The 26462-nt window shown below is 39.5% G+C and overlaps 1 protein-coding gene across 1 annotated transcript in view; it reads right to left on the reverse strand.

The window, feature by feature from the left end:
• The window catches only part of znf536 (zinc finger protein 536), a 331204-nt gene extending 307716 nt beyond the window's left edge, over nt 1–23488 (reverse strand). Inside the window, exon 1 of the mRNA XM_059351790.1 lies at nt 23423–23488. The gene's annotated coding sequence lies outside the window, so the exon portion shown is untranslated. The remainder of the gene's footprint in view (nt 1–23422) is intronic.
• Nucleotides 23489–26462: the final 2974 nt, after the last annotated feature.

Raw genomic sequence — 26462 nt, forward strand, 5'->3', positions numbered from 1 at the left:
GGACAGCAGGTGTCTTGTCAGAAGAGGGTGTGTGTGTGTTTTCTTTCATCAGCTATTTTTCTCTCTCGCTCATTCGACTGGGCACACCTCTTCCTCTCCTCCTCCTCCTCCTTCACCGCCATCAGCCTCAAGTGTCATTTGTTTACCATAGCAACCGGATTAAATTAGGGGAAGTGATTACGGCTTATTAACAACCAAACGCTGTCAGTATATTCTTATAATTTGGTATGTAAACACTTTGCCCTCGTAGCGCTCTCTACTAGAAATTGCTTTGTACAGTGTGAGGGGGCCCCCGAGCTCAGTCATAATAAAAATATAATTATGAATCAGACAATAGCCACTCGTAGCACCCCCTACTCCAACCACCCACCCACTGCCCTTTTATCACCCCGCCCTCACACACACACACACACACACACCTACACACTGTAGCCTAAACAGCAGCCCCCCAAAAAATTCCCAGGTACCATCAGAGAGCCACTTGTAATGAACAATAAAAATGCTAACCTCTTCTCATTTTTTCCCTCCTTGATTCTAACTAATAAACCCACTAGAATTAACATTCACACTTCATGTAATGAGGTGAGGGAAAGGGGGGGTGTAAGGAAGGAAGGGGGGTGGGGGTGGGGGGGTCAGACTTTAGTTCTCCGTATTGACTGCTCTCGCCCTTAGCCCCACTTTGCATTAAATACAGTACTCGGGGCCAAAGTGATTGTCAAATTATTTCCTTGTTGTGTGGAGAGATATTTGTAATTAATATTAAAATTAAGCATCGTGTCGATGCCGGGTGGTGTGTTATTACAAGAGCTGCTACCAAAAGGCCGCTGCGTTTGCCCACTGCTCTCATCTCATTCCCGCTTTAGCTTTTTTTTTTCCTCTCTCTCTCTTACGTTGCACATCAAAATATTTCTCTCTGCTCACCTTTTATTCCACCTCTAACCCGTCTCTTCCCTGCTCATATTTCTCTTTGTCTCTCATTTACAGTACACCTCTCTTCTCTCTGTCTTTCTTCTCTTTTACTCACCCTTTTCTTTATCCCTCTAATAGTTTCCCTTCTTGCCCTCCCCTCTCCTTTAAAACATCAGTTATACACCCACAGATTATGTTTTCATGGGGTGTCCCACCGGTTTTGGCAGAGTGCTTTAGAAACACAGGACCATTTTAAATAAGCACCTACTCAGAGAAAAGGAAGGGGGGTGTTGGGGGGGGGGGGGGGGGGGGTGGGGGGGGGTGAAGGAGTATGAGAGATGGAGAGAGAAAATAGAAAAAGAAAGAGGGGGCTGCTCTAGGCCAAGAGAATATGAGCAGGTGCAGCAAGGAAAATGAGTGCTATAAACAAGCCCAGGTCCTCGTAATTTATCATTAATCTGGGTGCCTGTGCTCGCAGGGCTGGGCTTATTCTGCATGCTGATAGCCATGTCATATTTCTTATCACAGATTTGTTTATGCTTTTATCCTTGTTTCTCAGGCTTTACACTTACCGCCATGGCATCAGCTATTACCACGCTGGCATTTTGGGGAAGGGAGACGGTAAGTTGCATATGCGTGATGAGCCACAAAACAAGAATGATCCATGAATGTGTCACTTTGACATTAATGGATAAAAACCGGCAGGAGCACAGTGGTTTTTTGTGGTGCACGGAAAAATATATGTTTGGCATAGACTGTAGTGAATGCAGCTTTTTGACAGACATGACAAAAAAGTCAATCAAGCACTAATCAGGAACACGTTGACAGTTGTGCCTGAGCCGCTGTGGACGGCCCTCCTTTGTACGGCAATATCTGAGTTGCTCAAACTAGGGACAGATTGCCACGGAAATCAGTTCAACTTTAAAGAGGCTCAGATGGGCATCAAATCTGTCCAAATGTTCTGTACATTGACTACACACACCAGATTTATCATGAATTTCTCCTGTTGGAGTACTTCATTAAAAATGTTCCAACCATGTTTACTTGAATAATCAACCAACTAACTGTATCTAAAGCAACAACATGATCTACTTTGGAAAATTGTACCAGAGGCCTTACTGTTTGAGTGACTGTCTCGAATGTTTATTTTTCATCAAAGTTAGGACGATTAGAATGTGCCCCCCCCCCTTCTCAACAACCACCCCCCATCCGCATTTGAATTGGTAATACTGCTTCTTTGTTTACTCTGTGCAATTTACTAATGAAAAATATGTGCAGAAGTTATTGATTCATGACCGTAATTGTTTAATTATTAATCAGTTTAGTCTTATATTAGCATTTTAAATGTAGCAGACAGCTTGAGAAAACTGAGATGCAGGTTCAAGTTTGTGTTGTTTTTTTATGTGCCATTAGAGACGGCAAGAAACATCAAAGACAGACTGGCACGTGTTACAATGTGCAGTTTCAAATGCTTAAATCTTAAATATAAAGAATGCATTAGATGAAGAACATACAACATGAAGTCACAGACTTAAAATCTTTACTTTCATTGAAAAAAAATCCAACCGCTTTGGACTTTTTCATGCAATTGAATGGATGTTATCAGCTGTCATCACATGAATGAACTGTGATATTAAATCGTATTGTTGCTGCTGACCTCTAGTAGTAATATTTCTTCCAGAAGTGAAGAAGTATGTGACGTTGTATAAGGAGCAACAGCGTCCACATAAGGAGAAATTTAGATATTTAAATTCAGGACTGTAAACCTGGAGACAGGAGTTTGCATCCTTTGACAGACAAAGTGTAAAAAGAACTTTTATAGGAACATTTTTATATTAAGTACATGAATACTTACTGTTCATGACATCAATATTTCTCAAATATGTGTTTTTATTTTTAAGGTATATTCAGATCATGAAAACTTTCCAAAGCACTTTAAGACTTATCTTAAATGTAATTCTCAGATTCACTCTTATTCAACGCGTCAATCTTTAGATCTTCATCCTCCAAGATTTCTAACATGCAGAGGTCAATTTATTGTTCAATTTAGGGACCAAATTATGGATAAATACCTTTTCCCATCTGGCAAAGGACTCCATCTCTGTAAAATGCTTCAAAAGATGTCTGAAAGCTCATTTAACTGCCGTTTTAAAATTCTAATTCACACACAAATACACTTTTTTAACATGTTCATTTTTGTTTATAATTGTTTTTGTTATTGTCATTATAACTTGTTGATGTTATACATTTGTTTTTTCTATTAGATTTAGGCTTTAAATAAGCCCATGTGGGTTTTCTGCCTCTCCCTGCACTTTACATTATATGTTATCTTTGTCATTTTATGTAATTCAAACTGTGCAAATAAAATAAAACCTAAAACCTCAGTGTCTGGTGCCGGAGCAACACGTGGCTGATGTTCACATACACTGTATGTGTTCTAATATGACCTATAATAAATATATATATATATATATAAATATATATATTAGTCATGTCGTCATTACTGTCAGCTTCTATTCACATCTGATGACAAAAATTCTTCATCTTGTTAAACTAGAGTTAAAAAACCACGAAGATGTAAAACATTTATCACAAAAATATGGTTTAAAACTCAAAAAAATAAATAATTTAAGACAGTTTATGGCAGACAACCACAACATTGTAACATTCACAAAGGGGATATAACATAATATACATATAATATAATAGTCATTCAATAAGGGCACATTATAGCACCACAGCATTAGCCGTTAGCATTGGGATGCTGCTTCAAGTGAGCTGCATTCTTCTACTGTACACACATTGTACATCTAAGTATTGATATTGTAAAAATCAGAGAAAACTGAAAAAAAAACTGGCACCAGTTTCAGTGTGTGAACAATGCAAATCCATTGCTTTTAACTGTCAGGCTGTTCCAAAAGTTATTTCCATGTGACGTGAATGCAACAATACACTCATTCTTCTTACAAACTAAAAAGCGAAGACAGGACAATGATGTTTCCAGATGACGATGTGGGAATGCTGTATGTGGGTCCTTGTTCTCACACAGAGGGAAAAAGGTCAGTACAGGACTGTCCCAGCCCAAGGTCAGAGCCTACACTTATCACATTCAAGTCAAGTGCATAATTAATGATGTCGCTCTGAGGCACCAAACTCATTTTCAGCTATGAAAACATAAAGCAAGTGTTTTATGCCCAAATGAGATATTTCTGTTTGAAAAATGTGACACCTGTTCTAATAATGATTGCTGGCATTTAAAGTAGACCTCAAAGTACAATGTTTCCTTCCTCATTGCATAAAAGGCACAAATACTTTTTGAAATGTACAGTTTCCTTTAACATGAGGGTGACATGACAGCCATTAATGCAAGACATTTCTTTAAGATATACACTACCGGTCAAAAGGTTTTAGAACACACCAACTTTTCCAGAATTTAATTGAAAATTATGCAGTTTAATGTCTCAGTGTACTCTGAAATTAATGCACATTTGCAACATTTAAAATTCTTTATTGAGCATGATAGTGTTTTGAAAGTAAAAAAAAGATTCAAAATCACATTTTATGTTGGACTAAAGGACTAAAAAAAGACACAAAGTGACCAAAAAAAGACACAAAATGACCTACAAAGACATCAAAAATGGACAAAATAGCCCAAGACTCCATAGAGTTAAGTTGTTAACCCATTTCTTGTTCCCTGAAAAAGGCCTACTTATATAATTCTGAAATGTACATTATTTTTCAGTTTTGGCTAAGCTTACCTTTTTTTATTTACCTCTGGCAGTTCACCACTTACCTTTGTACCCTTTCAAGCTGTTCATTTGACTTGAACTGCTTGAATTTCAATAAAAAACTGGAAAAATTGGGGTGTTCTAAAACTTTTGACCGGTAGTGTATATATAATCTGTATGTTTTCCTCATTTTTTTAAATCAACACATTTAATGATTCATGATGCTTTTGCTTGCTCTTTTACTGTTCTGTGTGAGATTCGCCTGAAATGAAACCCTTCAAACATCAGAACACACAGGCTTTTGGAAATGATGTCGATACATGGTCCCATCTGACAGAAACCCAGGTGGGAGAGCAGGTGTCTTCACTCTGTGACCAATCCCAGCGATTAATGGATCAATTAGGTTCCAGGTAGATGAGAAACCAGCTGCACCCACACCCATCCTCAGCATAAGTGACCTATCTGTGAAGGCCTTCGTCTCAAATGATTGTGAGTATGAAAGGACAGCACATTATAAGTGTTACTGAGGTCGTCATTGGAAGCTGTCCTAAATAGTGGCATTTTTCAAAGGCACTGGTTTATTTTAATACCCTGATATGTGTGCGCATTGTGCAACAAGGAGAAACTGAAATGTTTTAGTCAGTGGTGTTTTGTAACATTTCTGGAAAGGTGCAGCTTTTCGTTTCGTTTCGTATCTGTTTATTTCGGTCAATACATGTCATCAAAACAAACCAGAAAAAAAACATTGATCATAGTAAACAACATGTAAACAGAGAGAGAAAATTGATAATAGACATTTGGACCGAAAAGGCTGAAGCAGCTTATTACGCTTACCCTGTTACAACTCAAGTAAATTTAAAAATTAGAAATGTACAATCTGTTATTTATCAACAAAAGAAATAAGCAGTCACAAAAGAGAGAAAAGAAAGAAGCTTATTACTCATTACTCTAACTTATATAAATTAATCATCCTATTTTTAAGTAATTTTTTTGAATAAGTTAATGGTATTGCAAGTTTTCAAGTCTTTCTCCAAGGTGCAGCTTTTCATTCATCACTTAGATGTTTCTTCGGAATATGTAGAAATTATCTTTTTGTATTAAGGTTCAGTCGGTAGGATTTAAGGAGAATATATTGGCAGAAATGTAGAATTCATAATTAGGTTTACATTTGTGAATAATTTCCTGAAACTAAGAATGGTAAGGGAGGGGTGAGTGGAGGTATTCAGTTCACAGACACCACAAAATCTTACATATTAAACCTTTAATACCCATTTCTATAGATTCTAAAGAAACGTCTAAATGATGAGTGAAAAGCTGCAGTTTTTGAAGATTTATGACAAAATCCCACTGACTACATTTGAGTTTATTCCTGTTGTCTACACATCAGAGTACTAAAATATACCAGTGGCCTGAAAAGTGACACTATTTAGGATAGGAATCCCTCCAATCATGACCTCAGTAATAAGGGTTTCATTTCTACTTCATCAGGTACAGAGGCTTGGTGCACGAGATTAATGGTGTGAAAATATATTTTTTTAAAAACCCACTTTGCTAGGTTTAGGAAGAGATGATTTGTTTGGGCTAAAACAAGTATGTATGTTATTTAAATTACAAACTCTGATTTGGGACCTTGTCTAAAATGAAAATGAAACAGAATGATAATTTGCTAATTCTTTGTGGCATATATTTAATTTATCAATTGTACAAAGACAACATATTTAACCTCTTTAAACTCACCTGCCCACGTGCAGGAAAGGGTAGGGTTTGACCAAAAATCTCTTTTTCTTTTTCTAAGTAATGTAGTTTGGGTTGGGTTTTATCCACATGCTAAACAAGCACAACAGGAGAAAGTAGGATATGTTTCCTTTCAAATGAAGCCTCATATATGTTTATGGACCTTAAAGTTCCTTTTGTTATACGGATTGAGAGACAAGGTATTTAATGTTATGTTTAACCACAATGAAATAAGTACGTTACACCTGAAGTTATCTCAGGGGGCGTGTCTTATATAAAATGTCCATGTCATGTCGACTACAAGATTGTAGTTTGAACCTTCTCAGGTCAGTTGTTCTAAACATACAGTGTGGAATTTTCTGCTAAAGAAAGTTCTGTTTACATTCATGGTTTCTTATCAAAACACTTTCTGTGTGTCCTTGAGGCCCACCAAATGTGATAAACGCATTTCCTTCTTCATAAAAAATTGCACAGCCAAATTCAATCATGCATTGTTTACATCCATGTTTGCTAGTCTTTTTCTCTGAATTTGTCTTGCAACCTGCTACTTCTCTTGGTGTGCTAGCGCCACCTGTCTAAATGTGAAACAGTGTGATACCAGTGGCATGATTGTGCATCGTAACAGCCATGTTTTTTGCTGCGTGGATACAAAAAAAGGGACTTATTCTTTAAAACATAGCTCAATAACGCTACTATTACTCAACTTTTCATTTGTAAGAGATATGTGTTATTCCTCGTCTCATTTTAAAGACATTCACTCAGAAACTGTGATGCCTTTAGTATCAAAAAATGCTCTTTAAATACAATGTAAATCAGTAATTAAAAACTGCATGCATCTGCTATTACTTACAGTTTTCAACAGCACCAGCAGTGTAGTGAAGCTATATTTACTCTTTATTGAATATTCAACATGAACATGCAGACACACTTAATTCTAAAGGATTATCTAGGACTGCGTTTGGTAGGCTACTTAATGACCTAGTTAGAGACTGGGTTAAGCTAAGAGCATCAAAATAGACATTAACAAGAGAAGCACATTACTTATTAGTACATTTCATATTGCTGCTCCCCGCTATCTCTCCCAGCATCTGTCTTTTAATATGTCTATTACTGCGTTTATCTCAAAGTTCTATCTCAAAGGTTGAGTATCTCTTGTCATCTCAATCACTCCATCTCTCTATCTCTGGAGCAGAGAGTAAAGTCAACAGTAAAGTCTTATTTTTCCCTCCCTCTGTAACAGATCCTCTTTGAACTTTACATCCCATCCATGATGGCCCATAACTGGTACCTACTTAAATGTTACAGCATGATGAAAGGACTGGCTTTAACAGAGCAGTGAGTTTCTATGCACTTTTGTCCCACTTTCCACATGGGCTCCATCGCACAAACACACTCATATGGCCTCTGCACGCACCCACATTCACACTTTCAGACATTCATAGCAACACAAACAAACAGATGCAGAGACAGGCAGTGATGTATGCTTGCATGAGGACACACACATTCAAAGTTGGTTACCTGAGCTTTGATGTGTGCAGTACTGTGAATGACAGGATTGATTCTTGGGCACCAAGTTCATTTACATATTTTTACTTTTCTCACAGCATCAGCACACTTATTTTTTTCCCCTCTTACAAATTTTCCTACGCTGATTGCATGTGTGTGTGTGTGTGCGCACACCCCACCGGTGAACGTGTGTGTCATAGTGTGTTATTACAGGGGAGAGAGGCAGAAGCTTGTCTTTTTCAAGGAACACCCCCAGAACTAATGTTCCACACCTGTGCACAGTGCAGCACTCTTTATCGAGCATCACAGGTGCACTGCATTAATTGTGGGAGAAACCATTTCATTGGGGGGTTGGGGGGGGGGGGGGGGGGGTGAGCCGAAGTGGTGGTGGTGGTGGTGGTGGTGGTGTGGGGGTCCTCCTCCACCTCCTCCTCCTCCTCTTTACTGGCATGCATTCAATCACTCAATATTCACATCTGAATTGCTTTTAGCATTGAGGTTGAAGGTTTCAAAGCATCTGCATGGATGATATCAGAGGAAGAGCACCACCCTATTTTTAAGTACTGATTTTTTTTATGTTACTTTGGCATAAGTCCCAGAGTGTGTTTGTGTGTGTGTGTGTGTGTGTGTCTTTTTATGTGCATGTATGTGCCAGCGCTGGCCTTGCTGCTGCACTTTATAACAGGCATGAGAGTCTTGCCAAATGCCTGTAATGTTTGCAATGTTCCTCAATGGTGAGGGGAGTAGACACTTGAATGTGAATGTGTGTGTGTGTGTGTGTGTGTGTGTGTGTGTGTGTGTGTGTGTGTGTGTGTGAGGGGGGGGGGGGATAAACACCTGCAGGACCCGAAGGTCAAACGTATGAGACTGCCCCCTCCGGTGGTGACGCAATTACCATGCGTAAATACCTTCCCCACACTCCTGTCTCCTCCTTCTCCCTCTTACTTTTCCTCCCTCCCTCCTCTTGTGTTTTTCTTAACTTGTTCTTGGCTTAACAATTCCTTTACATCACCCTCCATCGCTTCCTCCTCTTCTCTGCAACCACCTCCTATAATTTCTACCCTTCTTTTACCACCTTATCCCTCCTCCATCACCATCCCCTCTTTTTTTCCGCTCTTCATCTTTTCCCATAGACCAGATTATGACTGTCTGTCAATCAGTCCATTTAACATCTGCTCTGGGTAAGGCGAGGCAGACAATAACACATCACGGTCACTGAACTGAATTCCCTAAAGATTTCGGAGGAGGCCTCTTTTTTTTTTGCATTTTCCTTTACGTCTTTTTTTTCCTCTGTCTCTCTCTCTCTTCTCTCCTTTTTCCCTTCTTTTTTGGAGGTCCAGTAATGAGTGACAAAAGGTCATTGGAGCATTGCAGCTGCTCATCCACTCGTGCCGTAATCCACGGCACTCATGCCTGATTACCTCTCCAATGGTCAAAGGTAGGGGAGGGAGTAAAAACAATGGGTGCAAGGCATGAGGCTCCTCCAAGAAATATGGGCCAGGGGTGTTATTTTGGACGGCGCCAGTCAGAGAGAAATAACCCTGAGCAGATCCATTTATTCTTTTAAATCAAAATGCCTCGGCAGCGGCATGCAGTGAGGGGGAAAAACATGACACATTTTCTCCCTTCCCCTCCATCAACAGCCATTTTGATCTCTACAATTGACCTTCCATGGCATCATTTACAATGAGTCATATCACAGCCACAAAGTGTTAAAGCTGTAGCACACTTGCTTGTGCACACACACACACACAGACACACACACACGCTTAAACACACAGATAATCATTCTCTTTTCTTGCCCACACCAGATTTCAGGCACACACACACACACACACAAAGTTGTGTTCCCAGGCATGTGCATACACACACGTCTCGACATTATCACACACGCACTTGTAGGCATAATAGCTTTAACTAGACCAAATTGTCCGCCCTTCATTTGTATGTCTATGGCGACCCACATTCTCCATAACTCGCCCTTTGACAAAGAGGGGTCATTCCCCCAGCAAAGAAAATGAAGCCCAGTAGATATTGTTTGATTGGATTTTGCCTTTTCAAGGTTTCAGGATCATTACAGGAATTCATTTGAAGTGTTGCTGAAAATGAAACTGCGACCCTCTTCCAGCGTTTAATTATTCTAATACCACTTTCTTTTTTGCTCTCATTCTCTTTTTTTGTCTGTCTGCAAAGTGTGCCATTTCGAGAAATTAAAATCATCAGCCTAGCCTTAAAATGAGACCAGGGTGGACCAATTTTCACCCAGGAAGTTATTTTGTTTCCTCACAGCCATCTCATCTCTCTCCTCTGCTTGTACACTGCAGCTCTTTTTTTTCTTCTTTTTCATCATTCTCTAATTTTTTTCCCCGAAATCATCCCTACCTCCTCTGTATCCGCTCGTGATTTTTTTTCACTCTGTCCTCTTCTAACTTCCTCTGTCTTTTCTCTTCCCCTGTCTCACTTTCACAGTGTTTCCATCACTTTCGTCTCATCCCTCCAACTCCCCCTGCCCCCACCCATCCACATTTTTAAACACAAGCCAGCGCATTGGTTCCAAACCAAATGTGTTCATTCCAACATTTCAATAAATTGAGTAGGGGAGGCATTAACGTTAATCACAGCGACCACATTGTGCTTTAGACACGTCGGTGGGATTATGGATTACTATTAGCTGGATGGAAACCGATTCTTTCATTTGAATTCCGACTTCCTCGTCTTGCTAAAATTAAAAAGAGAACTAATACTTCTTGGACCATAATACTTCTTCTTGGACAGGACTTTGCTTTGCTCCCCCCCTCCTTTTCTCTCTCTCTCTCTCTCTCTCTGTGATCTGCAGGAACACCCAAGGAGCAGCGGATGACAGACAACCAGACAGTTCACATCTCCATTCAAATTGTAACCACATGAAGTTCATGGTTTCATTTAGCCAACTGATACCTCTGTATCTGATAATGATCATTTCCCTCACTGAGGCTGATTACGAGTCTATCTTACTAAATATTTCCAGTTGGCGACATTGGCCGTGTCACATGGCTGCCAGATTGCATCAGCTGTTATTTATCAATTTATTATCTACAAGGTGGCATGACATTTTTGCTCTGACTTGGTCTGCACCAACTCCTCAGAAGAATGGCATGCTTAATATAGTTACATAGTTGCAAATGATAAGGGCTCTACCAAAAATCATAATTGGTAAGCGTTTAAGAAGTTATTATTCGATTTTATAGCCGTCATCAGTTGTAATCAGCCTCATAGATATGGTTTAGTAGGAGCCGAAAGGCCTTTATCAGCTTAATAAATGGCAAGTCACAGTATCATTTTTTCGATTTTCAGTTTTGTTACATTTAGGCCCTAGAATTACGTGGCTAGGTTTAGAGAAAGAACTATGTGGTAAAGTTATGGGAAATACAACATGGTTTGGATTAAATATCTTAAAAAATGATTTATAAACTGACAAGACATCGTTGTTAGGTTCAGGAACAAAATATCATGGTTTGAATTAAATGCCTTATGTAACTATAACTGTTTAAAAAGTATAATTGCTGGTGACTTTCTATAAGTGAGTTAATTATGTAACTGATGTGACTGTCAGTAGTAAGGTAGTTACGTTGATTCCCTTCTCCATTTACTTTTACACTCCGTAATGTCAATTTCGCCTGAGTTTGCTCATGGAGGGAAGTCTTGGATGTTCATTTAGAATTTGAATGTTATCAATGAAGCCTCGAACAATTTGGCAGAGCCCTGCTATGATGTAGTTTATTAGAGCTTCTCAACTACAAACAGCTGCCTAAAGGAAGTGGTTGGGACTGGGGAGGTTTATGAGATTTGAGATAATGAACCATACAATATTTTGGCAGTAAAACAAAAAGAGAGGTAAAAAAAAAAAAAAAAGGGGGGGCTAAAAAGCCGCATTCCTCTCATTTCAGACAAATTAAATATGCAATGTTAATGATACATGTAATTATTTGAAAATTGATACAATTATGTGGAGAATAAAAAGGAAATTATGATTAGAAAATTGCATTTTTTTAAATGTCACACAGATAGAAAAATTGTGCAAAAATCCGCCAAACGGCAGTAAAGAAACGAAAACACACGCCTTTGAGTCAGTGCGTGTGTGTGTGCATGTGTGTGTGTTACGCAGTCTTATGGTGATACAGCATGCATGTGGGTTGCAGCTCTGCAGGAGCTGAGTAGTATATAGCTGGTCATACTGTAGACATGTGTAACAGATGGCCTGAGTTATGGCATCCATATCGTCCTTTTTCGAGGACTTTATCGAGGAATTTCCCTCCTCTGCTATCAACACCGTCGATCACACTTATAACCTCATGTTGGAAAGTGAATGCACACGCAGCTCTCGTTAGAATCATAAGGGATGTTTGGGTGAAATAGATCAACGACGTGTCAGGAAAACGTGAAATCTTTGGACCTGATCAGAGGCAGTAAATTATCCAGTAATCTGATAACTTGAATTTAATATTAGCCCTTTGAGGACTTAGTTAAATTTAGTACTCCTAGATATAACAATTGATATCATTTTTTGGACCTCAAATTGTACTTGTTTGCCAAAGACACTGTTGAAAGAAAAAAATCAAGTGACAATACCCTCCCAACCCCCTCTTTCATCTCAAATAAGCCTATTGGGACTATTTTGAGGGAGCCAAGTAGCTCTGTAATTCACACAGTCACATATTTAACAGGAATAATTATTTGAATCCACCTCTTTTGTCTTCTCGGATTCTGTCTTTGAAAATTTTCTGCAGCTACTGAAAAGAAGCGGCTTTTCACTGTATGGTCACTAAAAAGTCCTGGGTGTGGGACAAAGACGAATAAGATTAATCCCTAGAGCTTTTCATTTTTAATCAAACGTTAACACATGTACGGCCCGATTCTGACAAAGATGCTGTGCAAAATGGAAAAAAAACAAAATGCAAAAGTGTATAATTACAAACCAAGTTTATCAGTTTAAACTTTTTTTTTTAATCAGGGTTGTACATACATACCACATCACCTCCACCTCAAATTAATTTCTGACTGGACTTTGTTCTTTGGATATTTTTTTTAAATGTAGGAGATGTGATCTTATATTGTGTATTCATAGGAAGGAGGTTGGGGTGGCTGTTTGGGCACACAAAGCAGGACTCTGACACTGGAGACTGGGGTTTCTTTTCCTAGCAGCCTGTTAGCTTATTTTAGGATTAATGTCTGGAAGTAGTTGGAAACAGCTAGCTAGGCTCTTTTGAAATAAAGCCTACCACCTACCAGCACCTCTGAAGCACACTAATTAACATGTTCATCTTCTTTGTTTGATTCATACAAAACAAAAGTGTAAAATCGACATGTTGTGGTTCTGTGGGGGAGGGGGGTTACTATTTCTTACCTCCGCTGAATAACTGGCAACCTCAGAGTGAAGACAGGAAGTGACTGAACCTGGCCAAGAAAAGAAGAAAAATCATCTAACTCTCAACAAATACAAAAAAAGCTCATATGAAACTATTCCTTTAAGGTGAGGGAGAGAGGCTGGTTTAGGTTAAAATTTGAAGACCATTTAAAATAAGTGAATGTAGTCACTTTGACGACACAATTGGTTTGTCAAGTCTGTGAGAAAATGCACCCAGAACTAATTACTTAGCATGCATAGACAGCACTTGAGCTATCAGGCATCATAATACAGTATGAGACTGACATTTAAGCTTTATATGTGACTTAGGTAAGATTTATGGCTTCCATATGAGCAATGAGAAGCAACACCATCTGTGATTTACCATTTAAGAGGGTCATCCTGAAGTTCACCCCAGGATATATATAACAGCATTCCAAACAACTTAATTTGAATAATCTTAAAGAGAAAATAAAAATAAACTTCTCATTTGAACACATGATTACTTTTTTTAAGTTGGCTATTATTTTGGTAGGTTTAACTACATTACACTTCTGCCAAAGAAATACTATAGTTTGCGTCTCTCTGTTTTTTAAATAGATAGGTGTAGGTGTGTGTGTTTGAGCGCGTATTGTGTGTGTGTGTGTGTGTGTGTGTGTGTGTGTGTGTGTGTGTATCCCTGACGCTCCTGTCACCAGTGGATGGTATATGTCAGCCTTGACTACATGCTGGCTCTACTTCATCACCAGCTGCAGCCCAGCTCAGCTCCAGAAAAACTGGCAAACTGTTTGTCTGCCTGCCTGCTTGACGCACAATAAAACTGTGTCTCCATTAGACAGGCCTCTGCAGGCCCTACAGACACACACACACACACACACACACACACACAGACAGACACACAGCGCGCACACATATAAACACAAACATGTGCGAACACAACAGTAATCAGGCACATGCTCAGATAAATGTGCAAATGTACACACATTCACACAATGTCCTTGCAGAAAGTGTGTCCGTAGTTATATTGCGTGTGTGTTTGTGTGTGTGTGCACGATAGTGTGTGTCCTTTGTACCTTTTCTAGAGACAACTGCAGCCTGTGCCAGATACCCTCATAATGTTGGACAGGTGTACAACATGGTAATCAGGGATTTACGAGTGTGAGTGTGAGTGTGTGTGTGTGTGTGTGTGTGTGTGTGTGTGTGTGTGTGCATATGTGCATGAAAAAATGAGGGAGGAGACACAAAGAGATAGAAGAAAAACCCAGAGCCCTACCAGTTTATTATCGACAGTTGGCCTATCCTATACATATCTTTGTTGCCGTGTACGTTTTCTGATATGTGCCGTTATGAAAACTTTACTGTACATGTAAAGCAAAAAACTGCTTAGGCTTAGTTACCTTTTCTGTGCAGATTGAACTTAACTTTTCCTCCCTAAAATTGGTATCAATCCCAAATCTGTCGGGCCATTGACTTTATTTGTATTAATCTATATTTCCTCAGTTTTTATTTCAACGATTGTTTGACAATGTTATGCAGTGCATGTGTAATATATAATACGGATAAATATTCTTTATTAAGTTATTTTCAAGTCTTCTGAGTACATCATAAATCAGTTAGAAAAGGTCTATTTTCATTTCAGCTGAAAAATCACTTTTCAATTTCAATTCTTCCTCTCTAAAATCGGTATCAGTCTCAAAAATCCTATATCGGTTGGGCCCAAAAAAACATAAAAGCAAAGAGAGAAAGATGGCCAACTATTCAGTATTGTTTACCTCTGTCTTTTGCCCAGAAACCCGTGTTTCCTGTGTGTGTGTGAGAAAGAGAGAGAGTGGACCGTCTGGACAAGGTCAGCCTCTCTCACCATCACACTCCTTCTCTACACTCCCTCTTTCTCTTTTTCCTTCTCTTTTACATGTTCATCCCTTTCCTCCCTCCCTCTGTTTCCCCTATCCTCCCTCCCTCCCTATATTTTCTACCTTTCTCTAGCTGTGGAGCTTAAATGACAGGCTGTCAGAGGACAGCGAGTGCTCTGGCCTGGTTAGTTAATGTGTTAGTTACAGACACACCTGGCAGGGAAAGAAAGCACCATCAGGGATATAGACTGTAGATAACAGAAGGCAGCTGAATGAACCAATCGATTGATCAATCAATCAGTAAACAAAGTAATCAAATTTGTACTTGCTTAACAGCCAGCGGTGATCACTCTCCAAAGATCCCCCCTCCCTTCTATTTTCATATTTATTTCTCTATTCACCATTACCCTGGATATTGCACTGCCCTCATAGATGCACACACATTAGCACATAGCGCTGTCAACCTAAATGATACTTTTCACCATCTTTCCATTTGCACCTCCTCCTCCTCTTCTCGCCTTCCTGTGCCTTAAATTATTCAGATCTCTCTACATTTGATTTAGCATGCCTCCTGTCTGCCATTTCCCCCTCTTTTTTATACATTTCATTATGTTGTATGACTTTAGACCCAGTGGCTGGAAAATGACAATTATTTTGCTCCAGCAGCCAGCTATTAACAGAGCTGAAGAATACATGGAGTGGCGTGCAGAGTGGAAACTGCAGAGTGGAAACTGCAGTGTAAAAAGAAGACACATGCATGCACACACACACGCACAGATATATAGAGAACCACACATGCATACAGGTAAATACTGCATACGAATATAGCATGAGCTAAAATACATAAAAACGCATGCATATATGCAGCTACTGTACAGTTTGTTTTCTCTTTCTCTCTCTTGCGTATTCTCAGACACACACACACACACACACACACACACACACACACACCTATGCATACACGCACTATAAAGTAAGAAAAGCTGGCTTGTGGCCGGGACCGTGTGAGGAATGATCCCACGGAAAGAGCAGAACAAAGAGAGAGATCCGTCACTGCAAAGTAATGCCTTTTAAATGTACCTTTAGCGTGGCCTTGCTAGTGAATTCAACCCATATCTAATGGTAGCTTGTTTGGCCTTTTCATCAATTCTGCATAAATATATATGAGCCACGGGGAAACATACAAGGGGTCTAATAGAAATGAATGAACTACTCAACCATATATTTGCCGTGAGAGATATGCAGCTTGTGATTGGAAAGGGCATCCACTATCTGCAATATTGATAATACTTTTCAAATTTCATCTGCTTTTGTTTGCGTTCTGCGGCCGCCTGTTTAAACATGGTGGGAATTATAATGAGGCCAAACATTATCTCCAGTGGTTGTTCTAGGCTGAACATATAACTTTATCACTGAAATGATTCCCGCACTTTGGCTGCATTGTAGCGTTTCCATTAGAGCTTGGCTATCTGACAGAACTCCAACCAATCGGCAGCAACAGTGGCCCACGTCTGGTGGCCAAGCAGTGCCTGAGTCTATGACACTGTGCGTGCTTGTGTGTGTGTGTGTGTGTGCACGTGTGCATGTGTGTGTGTGTGTGTAGAATGTGCCAGGATGTTTAATTGTAACCATCTCTGATCAAATATGCTGGAGGACAATGTGAACTCGCTCTTTTTTACCTTGGATGGTATTTATCAAACACCACAATTTCTGCTTATCACTTGGCATTTCAGGTTTATTTTTGAGATCCTGAGCTGTAATATTTTATGTTATAGGGTCCATACTAGATTAGAAAATGTAAATTGCATTTGTTTTTTCATTTATTGTATTTTTCAGCATAGCTTTTGTCCAGTTCTGCCCATTTATTTCTACAATATTGATCATGTCTTGACAATATATAGAGATCACATGGCAGTTGAAAATGTAGTTCTACAACAATGCAAATGAACTGCAGATCGGCAAAGAGAAGGGTGTAATGGACAGACCGGTGCACCACCACCATCTTTAAATCTGGTCAAATAAGCTGATGGACCACCAACATCTTGTTAAAGAAACAATCTAACATCCACGCCCTCTTCACACAGTGAGGTCAACCTGGTCTCACAGAAATCCGTGAAATAGCCACGGATTTCGCTTAACTCAAAATCCGTGGAATAGCCACGGAATCGCTCAAATTTCCGTGAAACTGACACGGATTTCGCTACAATGCAAGTTAATGACAGTCATATCCCGTGGCTATTGGTTTGTTCGAAGTCACGTGACTTTCAAGGTCCCAGCAGTCAGAACAAAAAACATGGCGGACAGTTCTCTCATTTTTAGTGAAAAATCAATATTTTGACTTAGTTTCTGCATAAAAATGGATTTTGATCACATTTCTAGCGAGAAATATGTTTTATTTTCTAAATCTTCACTCAGTGAATGTACATAATCACTTTGTATGTTGGAATAGCCACGGGATATGACTGTCATTAACTTGCATTGTAGCGAAATCCGTGTCAGGTTCACGGAAATTTGAGTGATTCCGTGGCTATTCCACGGATTTTGAGTTAAGCAAAATCCGTGGCTATTTCACGGATTTCTGTGAGACCATGTTGGTGAGGTCAGTGGAGGTAGGCAGTATTTTGGAGTTCTGTTTTATTTGTTACATGACTAATGTTTTAGTGTGTATATTGCCATATCATATATATATATATATATCTGCCTTTCAGTATAGACCGTCTTATGCCCTTCATTATTCCTGTGTTTCAATGATGATTGTATCTGGACCCTCCCTATGGTGGCCTTTTGCCTTTCGACGTGGTCTGACATCATGCCGAACAAACTTATTTTCTGCCATTGTCTTGCCTTCACCCTTTTCTAGACCACAAATGTCACATCAGTATCACACTTGCACGACGATATCATTCAACACTGAAGCTACTGTATATATGAGGGCCATCTTGTCTGGGAAATTTCAAAAACGCTGTGCTGCAAAGGAGAAAGAATGGTCGAAGCTCCAGAGCTCCAGGCTCACACACCCCGGACCCATCTAAAGCTTGGAGAAGTAAGTGTGACTGAATTGTGTACACCAGAGACGATCATCAGACTATGATAGGTAAACAATACAACCTTAATATTTCAATATAACTTTTAAAGTTAAACACTAAGCAGCAAATATCTTCTACTAACCTTATGAGTTTGCCAACGTTAGCAGAGAGCTGCACAGATACAAATTAAAACATATCCGTTTTGTGAGATATGCAAGTAAAAAACACATCAGAGACACTCTCAGGGGATCTAGGGATAAATTCTTCTCTGTTTGGGATCCAGTGCTGACATACTTGGGTAAACTTAAGGTTGTGCCCACTTAAAGCCACTTAGCAGCCCTCTAACATTTGCATTTACACTTGTGACATTCCTCCATGCGAACTGTAGTGTGTAGTACACGACATCAGCAATGGTGAGCATAGGTTGTTTTTTAGTTTTTTTGTATTGTTTTTCCTTACTATAAGTGTAAGTATTATTGTTATTGCAGCACACACAGTGTCCTACATGTTTTGTTTTGGTTTGGTTTTGTTTGTTGTTTCAAAAAACAAAAAATTATGTGAGCATTGGTCCAAAGTTTTCTTTTGTGAATGTTGTATTTTTGTACATGTCCTGTACTATCAGTGATCAATAAAAATAAATGTCAAAAAAAAAAAACTGATACATTTTGATTTTTGTAAAGATACACTCTTTTGTTTGTTTTGTTTTCATCACAAAAAAAAAAAACACATCTGTTACGCTTGCTGTCTACACACAGGGAAACATCTTGAATGTGGTTCAGTGTGGACAACAATACCACAATCATCAAAATGTAAGGGTGACCTTATGTCTGCATCTAAACTCTGCAGATTTATTTGGTGATGTGCATTATGAGCATTCATGGGGAAGAAAGGAGCAAACGTACACATCTTTTAAACTGCAACAAAGCATTGTGCAGCCCATCATGACAAACAGGTTAACTGGTGCTCCGGCCTGAGTTCCACCCTTAAAGCTGGCATGTGGCAAACCAAAGTTTTATACTTCACTTCAGCGGTCATGGCTCGATCAAATGTATAATACATATGATAAGAATTTCTTCTACAATGGTAAATGTTACCATAATCAGTTAACATACCAGTGATTTGTCACCTGGCTTTGATTCTTTCATGGAATTTCTGTTAATATCACAGCAGTACCAGAGGTGTGTGTAAAAGATAAAGCGTCATATCGCAGTAAACTTTCATTCTTTTCTATTCTAGTTTCTATATAGCAATGTATTATATTATTTCATTTTGTTCTGCTTGATTTTGCTCTTTTCTATAAAACATGATCCTCCTTGGTGGCTGCCGTCGAAGAGTCTTTTCAAAAGGTTCTCAGCAGCAGAAGTATGCAGAGGTGAACTGTATTATATATCCTCTTAAGAAAGCACAGGAATCAGTCCCGCATGATTGCTCCTCACAGTGCCTCACAGAGAGGGAGAGAGAGCAGGTTATCCATGTAGAAATTGCACAGCAGATATCATACACCAAGCTCCGTCATGCACAAAGACGCTGGAAAAAGTACCAAGACGATCTTTCATCCCACAGTCGCTGAAATCCCCGACACACACCCTTCGAAGAGCAGCTCAGCCCCCGCGCAGGGACTGAGGGTTATTTGAACTAAAGCTTTGTACGGGGTTACAGGCAGCGTTCAAGCTCTAAGACCAGGGTTGGGACGCTGCCTACCATGGACTTATGGTGATCTTGGTGACTTGGCCAAACATCGCAGCCCAGATCGAGCTGTGTCACCAGGGATAGACATATCAGAGGAGCTCAGTGAAGCTGGCAGATCATGATAGTCATCTTATGGAGAGGGGTCCCAGTGATTAAATCCAGGCTGTTGGATCCCACCCTCTGGCACTTGACCACACACATGCGCGCGCACACACACACACACATAAACTCGCACACACATAAACACAAAGATGCATGCGTGTCCAGAGTCCCAAACCCAGGATCATTAATATTTGCACATTATAACCCTCCGCTTTTCTCACACTGCTGCCACCAGATATACCAGCTGGGCCCGCCTATCCATTACCATAATGCCATCAGTGTGTGTGTACGTGTATATGTTTGTGTGTGTGTGTGTGTGTGTGTGTGTGTGTTAGTATCTATGACTGTGTCTGGCTATGTGTAGTATCTTATGTGAGAGTCAGTTGTCTGTCTCTCTGTGTATGAATTGGATGTTCACACTGTTCTGTATGTTGGTGTATGTGATATTTATGCGTGCGTCTTTTCCTATGCCTGCCTGTAAGAGTGGGCACGCATATTCAAAATGGATTTAAGGGCTAAATTGTATAATGATTTCTGGGAAAACAATAAATTGAGGTTCCAAATAAAGGCCATTATGGAAATGAGATTAGGGAGCAATTGAATTAGGCTGTAATCACCGTTTCTATATGTCATTACAATGCAACTTTATACAGCATTACTCTGTGCCTGGGGCTATAAATGACAAACACTGTTTCTTTGAGGGGTATTTCAGCAAATCGACAAGGGGAGGGTTTCATTCAGAGCCATTCAAAGCAGCTCTACCTCCAGCACTTTATTTCTGAATTCACATTATTCCCATCGGGTCGAACAATAAAAATACATATTTGCAAATTTAACATCTCACTCCCATGCCGCAAACTAAAATATGTCTACAGACAAAAAAAATCTTCCTAATAAACTACAGATGGCAATACTTTCTTCAAATATTTATGTAATATAATCAGTTCCACTTTTGAATAAATAGATTTTCATATAAACCAGACCCTCAAAAACACAAACTGTAAGGGGGATACTGAGCATAACCTTAAGGATGAGCTGTGTATTCATAGTGATCAAATCAGTGTCTTTTAAGGTAGAAACATAAAAATGTGTCCATTAAATGTTTAAGAATCTAACATCAAGGTTCATAAATAGGCACTCCGAGCGCCAGAGAGCACAAACTGGAACGTTTTGTAAATCCAGAGTTGTGTTGGATTGAAACGTTCATTCAGACAGGGCTTGAAGCAGAAAAAAATCCTGTGCCTGAATTTTTTTATGCAGGGGGGGGGGTTTACCAAAACAAATACTGACATTCTTGTTAACTAGATGAAAATACAGAATCCTGTCAGAAATTTTGCTCCTTTCAAAATAAAAAAATACACTTTCATGCAGCCTAAAACAACTTCACACCAACAACATTGCGTCTTGGCACTGATCAGCAATCAATCAATCAAAGGGTCTCAGAGGGTCGGAGACATGGACGACAAGAGTCTGATTGTTGAAGTGGTAAAGCATACAATCATTTATGACATAACATATTCATTCTATAAGGATAGATGGTCATATCAACAGATCTTCCACGTCGGAGAAGCAAAGTAAGCTGTTTGTTGTTGTTGTTCTTTACCTTATACACAGTTCATCACGGGATCTCGCGGTCTCCCGTACGTTCAGGATTATCGCATGTTCTCGTTATCTCGCGTGTATACGGCTGGCTCGTTCCGCTCGTTCCGCGCCCGGTGGAAATCCCCAGTAAGGTTGACGTGTGGGACGGCGCACGCACGGACCGTATAGCCGTGTTTCGACTACCACCGGGAAAGTCTCATGCCACACCCTCTCAAATGTCCGCTCACTTTGCGTGTCTCCACAACAACTTAGCCCCCAGAGCGATTTAGAGACTCTGGAGGTGACGTTTGGTTTTTGCCGTCGCGTACTGTGCACAGCAAATGATCATAAACAAAGCAGCATGGCTAATTATTATGCACAGTGTCTCCGCTGATCATAAACATAGTGATCGTGAATTAACGGTACGCGCTAACTGCGCACAGACTGTCTGGTGCTTGTTGTAAACAAACAGATCGCTAAGTGAACACCTCCTGCTGCAGCAACATATACACACTGTACTGCTACAAAGCTCACTGCCGCGAACAGCGGCTCTTCTTAATGAGCCGGCCTCCGGCTCGTTAGCCGACCCGCTAACGAGCCGGAGTCGCTGGATTTGAGAAATAGTAATGACGTAACGACTCTGCTAATCAGGAAGTACTCATTTGAAAACGAATAGACTTTAACTATCGTTCTTCCAAAGAGAGGGAGTAAATGTAAGGAAATAAAAGTTTTATACACTGGTGAATTAATTGTGTTACAGTAAAATTAACCGGTTTGTTTTTTTTTTTTTTCAAAAACTACTTCCTGTTCAAAGACATTGCTTAGTTTTTGTACTTATCATGTCCTACAAATCCAAAATATCAAATATCTAGGAGAAACTAACAATACCAACATGGTCTCACAGAAATCCGTGAAATAGCCACGGATTTCGCTTAACTCAAAATCTGTGGAATAGCCACGGAATCGCTCAAATTTCCGTGAAACTGACACGGATTTCGCTACAATGCAAGTTAATGACAGTCATATCCCGTGGCTATTGGTTTGTTCCAAGTCACGTGACTTTCAAGGTCCCGGCGGTCAGAACAAAAAACATGGCGGACAGTTCTCTCATTTTTAGTGAAAAATCAATATTTTGACTTAGTTTCTGCATAAAAATGGATTTTGATCACATTTCTAGCGAGAAATATACGTTTTATTTTCTAAATATTCACTCTGTGAATGTACATAATCACTTTGTATGTTGGAATAGCCACGGGATATGACTGTCATTAACTTGCATTGTAGCCAAATCCGTGTCAGTTTCACGGAAATTTGAGCGATTCCGTGGCTATTCCACGGATTTTGAGTTAAGTGAAATCCGTGGCTATTTCACGGATTTCTGTGAGACCAGGTTGAACAATACACACCAAACAAAAGCTTGGGTCTCAGGAGGTTAAATTAGTTTGGAACAATGTTTACATTAGACATCTTTGATCATATACACATAATGATCATTTAAATTCCGGTAACAGGGACTATTAATCTTAACATCATCTTGCAAACAACACTCCCATACACACACACACACACACAAACAGTCCATCATCACCAATGAGAGTCCTTTCCTCCTGTTTTCTGCGGTCCATGGGGATTTGTCAGTGCTCGTCAACCAACCGTGTCAACCGTGACAGTCGTCCAGATGTCTCCTGCTGCCACGGAGATGACAGGAAGGACAGGAGGAGTGGAGGAGTGGAGGGATAGAGAGAGGAATATCCCTCATCTGACAAGCACTACAGTGGGACATCCGTGAGCAATCAAATCCAGAGCACAGAACTAGCCGCGTTGACGAGCGCTAATAAAGTGGATTCCATGCTTGTGGTACTTCAGGGAATACACAAAGTTTGTGCGAGACTGGCCTGTTGCTCGGCTTACCTGTTGAAGCATGACTCTGGCTTTTTTTGCGCATGCATCCTGTTTTATGATCTTTTTCAGTTCGGACCAGCAGCTGCTTCTCCTTCAGCTCTGTAGATCTCCTCTGGAGCCAATGAACACTCAAACCTTAAGAGGCAACAAAAGTGTATTTCATTTATTTGTTACCAGGATTCTAAATTAACTTTTTTTGATCACCAGCCAATGTGAATTTCAGAATCAGCATTGACAATTCAGACAATTTCCCGGTGAAAATAACAGAGATTATGAGAAATTGTTCGTCACAGGTGGGATGCCAACCAGGTCTCTCTCCTGGCATTTAAGATTATTGGTCAGTCGGGTTTTATATTGTTCAGTTTTACCCTTCTCTTAGAAAAAATACAACCCCACACAATTTATACCCGCAACACTATAACCACACAAAGGTAATACCTCTCAGGGTATTCCTTTTTATAATACCCAGAACCTCAACAAACAATAAAAGCACAAAAGCATCTTTGTTAAAGTAAAATGTATTCACACAACACAAAGTCCAAAAGTCCAACACAGTATTCATTCACAGTTCATTTCTTGTTTTTTTCAGTTCATGTATACAATAATGGGAGAAAAAAAAAAGAGAGAGGAAAAAAACCCTCTGTACCTTTAAATGAAAACCTCCTCAAGAGAAAAAAAAAAATTAAAAAATCATTTTCCGGAGAAACACAAAACCACCGAAGAAGTAAAAAAACACCCGCCAACCTGCCAACCCGCATTTGGCGGGTGTTAATTTAGAACCCTGTTGTTACTATGAAAGCGCCTCTTGAGGTGCGTGTAAAAAAAATATTTTTTTAAAGTTTGAGAAAGGACCGATTTAAACTTTTACAGCCTGCTGTTCTGCCTGTTTGACACAATATCTTCTTAACAGTTCACCCCCTTTTTTAGAGAGTTAGGGGTGGAGGACATAGGATCTTTAGGGGTGATTAAAGGTCAACAGTAGATGCCAAATTGAAGTGGTGTTCCATCTGAAAGCTGTCAAATACTTCTAGTCATAAATTAGTAATCAAAATCTGTTAATACAACACAAAAAAATGTGAAAGTGTAAATGGATGATGGCCATTCCCATGATCATTTACACTACCGGTCAAAAGTTTTAGAACACCCCAATTTTTCCATTTTTTTATTGAAATTCAAGCAGTTCAAGTCAAATGAACAGCTTGAAAGGGTCCAAAGGTAAGTGGTGAACTGCCAGAGGTAAATAAAAAAAGGTAAGCTTAACTAAAACTGGAAAATAATGTACATTTCAGAATTATACAAGTAGGCCTTTTTTCAGGGAACAAGAAGTGGGTTAACAACTTAACTCTATGGAGTCTTGGGCTATTTTGTCCATTTTTGAATTCTTTTCATGTCTTTGTAAGTCATTTTGTGTCTTTTTTTTGGTCATTTTGTGTCTTTTTGTGTCTTTTTCAAGTCATTTTGTGTCTTTTTTTTGTCATTTTGTGTCTTTTGGTGTTTTTTTTGGTCATTTTGTGTCTTTTTTTAGTCCTTTAGTCCAACATAAAATGTGATTTTGAACCTTTTTTTTACTTTCAAAATACTATCATGCTCAATAAAGAATTTTAAATGTTGCAAATGTGCATTAATTTCAGAGTACACTGAGACATTAAACTGCATCATTTTCAAATAAATTCTGGAAAAGTTGGTGTGTTAACCTTGCTCTTCTGCACAACCACACATGCACCATACAGAAGGATGATTATGTATCTACGGCTTGTGAATCCAGTTAAGTTATTATGCGTTTGTGAATCTAACATCCCTAGTCCCACATTCAAAAATTGAGGAAATAATAAAATGACCACTGTGTAGCAACATGTACAATAAAGCAGATGAATAATTGCTATGTTGCTAAATTATTCCTCATAATCAGTCCATTACATGAGGACCTCTTTCAGCTAACTCACTTCCTAAAGCAGCCCTTTATGTCCAAAAGTCTGTGACGTTTTAGCTCTTTTGCATGTAGCTTGTTAGCATGACCGATGTCTCTGTATTGATGTTGCTCATTCATACGAGAAGGAGAGCAGATGGAAGCAAAAGGTAATTGTCAGACTCAACTCGGTTCCCCGACCTGCCGTACAGAACCATGTTTTTTATGTGTGTAGTTGCCCGAAATACAGTAGCTGCTAACAAAACACTTAAAGACACAGTTATTTGCTGTGAAAAGACGTGTGACCCTTACAGTTCTAGCTTCAAAGACTCACTAGCCGATCTCTTGTAACCACATTAAGCTCATATGGAGGGCATGGCAGGGCAGAGATCCAGCAGGCTGCTAGTCTGTGCCAGGAAGTGCTCTGTAAAGCACATGGTGAGAGCCTGCAGCACCAATCAGCCTGTACTGAGGTTGTCAATGGGCTCATTAGCGCTCATTACAGCGACCTCTTGGGCACCTGGGTGCCCTTCAGAGCTCTTAAGGCGGGGGGGTGGGGGGTGGGCTGTGGTTAGGGTGAGGGGCAGATCAAGGAAAACAGAGAGAGCAACAAAAGACACATCCCATGTTTTTGTCTTGTTGGAGATGACGGTCAAGAAAGATGAATTGGGGAAAGAAATTAAAGGGGATAATGATTTTAAACTACATAGAGACGAAATGGTGAGAGAATCAGAAGTTAACACTGCTCGGATTTTTAAACTGTATACTCCTATGATAAAAGGATGCAAAGGTGATAATAAAAAGCAAGCTAGAAATGACGGTAACACTTTCTATGAAGACTACATCTATAATGCATTATGAGCGCATTCATAGTGAATTATAATGCTCATTATAATCAATCATAATGCATTATGACTGCACTCATAAACACATATAAAGCTTCATGATGCACTATATCAACAGTTATAAATATAGCTTTTAATGTATAACTTATAACTTATAAATCCAAGTGTCTTATGAGTGCTCTTGACTGGTTATAAACTACAGGCTGACTGATGAGGCTTATAATACATTACAACTACTCATACCCCTCTATACACACACCTCAACAATCAATTGTTATAAGGACTCATAGGATGCCAT

This window comes from Centropristis striata, chromosome 2, assembly GCF_030273125.1.
Source record: "Centropristis striata isolate RG_2023a ecotype Rhode Island chromosome 2, C.striata_1.0, whole genome shotgun sequence".
In the NCBI taxonomy this organism is placed as follows: Eukaryota; Metazoa; Chordata; class Actinopteri; order Perciformes; family Serranidae; genus Centropristis; species Centropristis striata.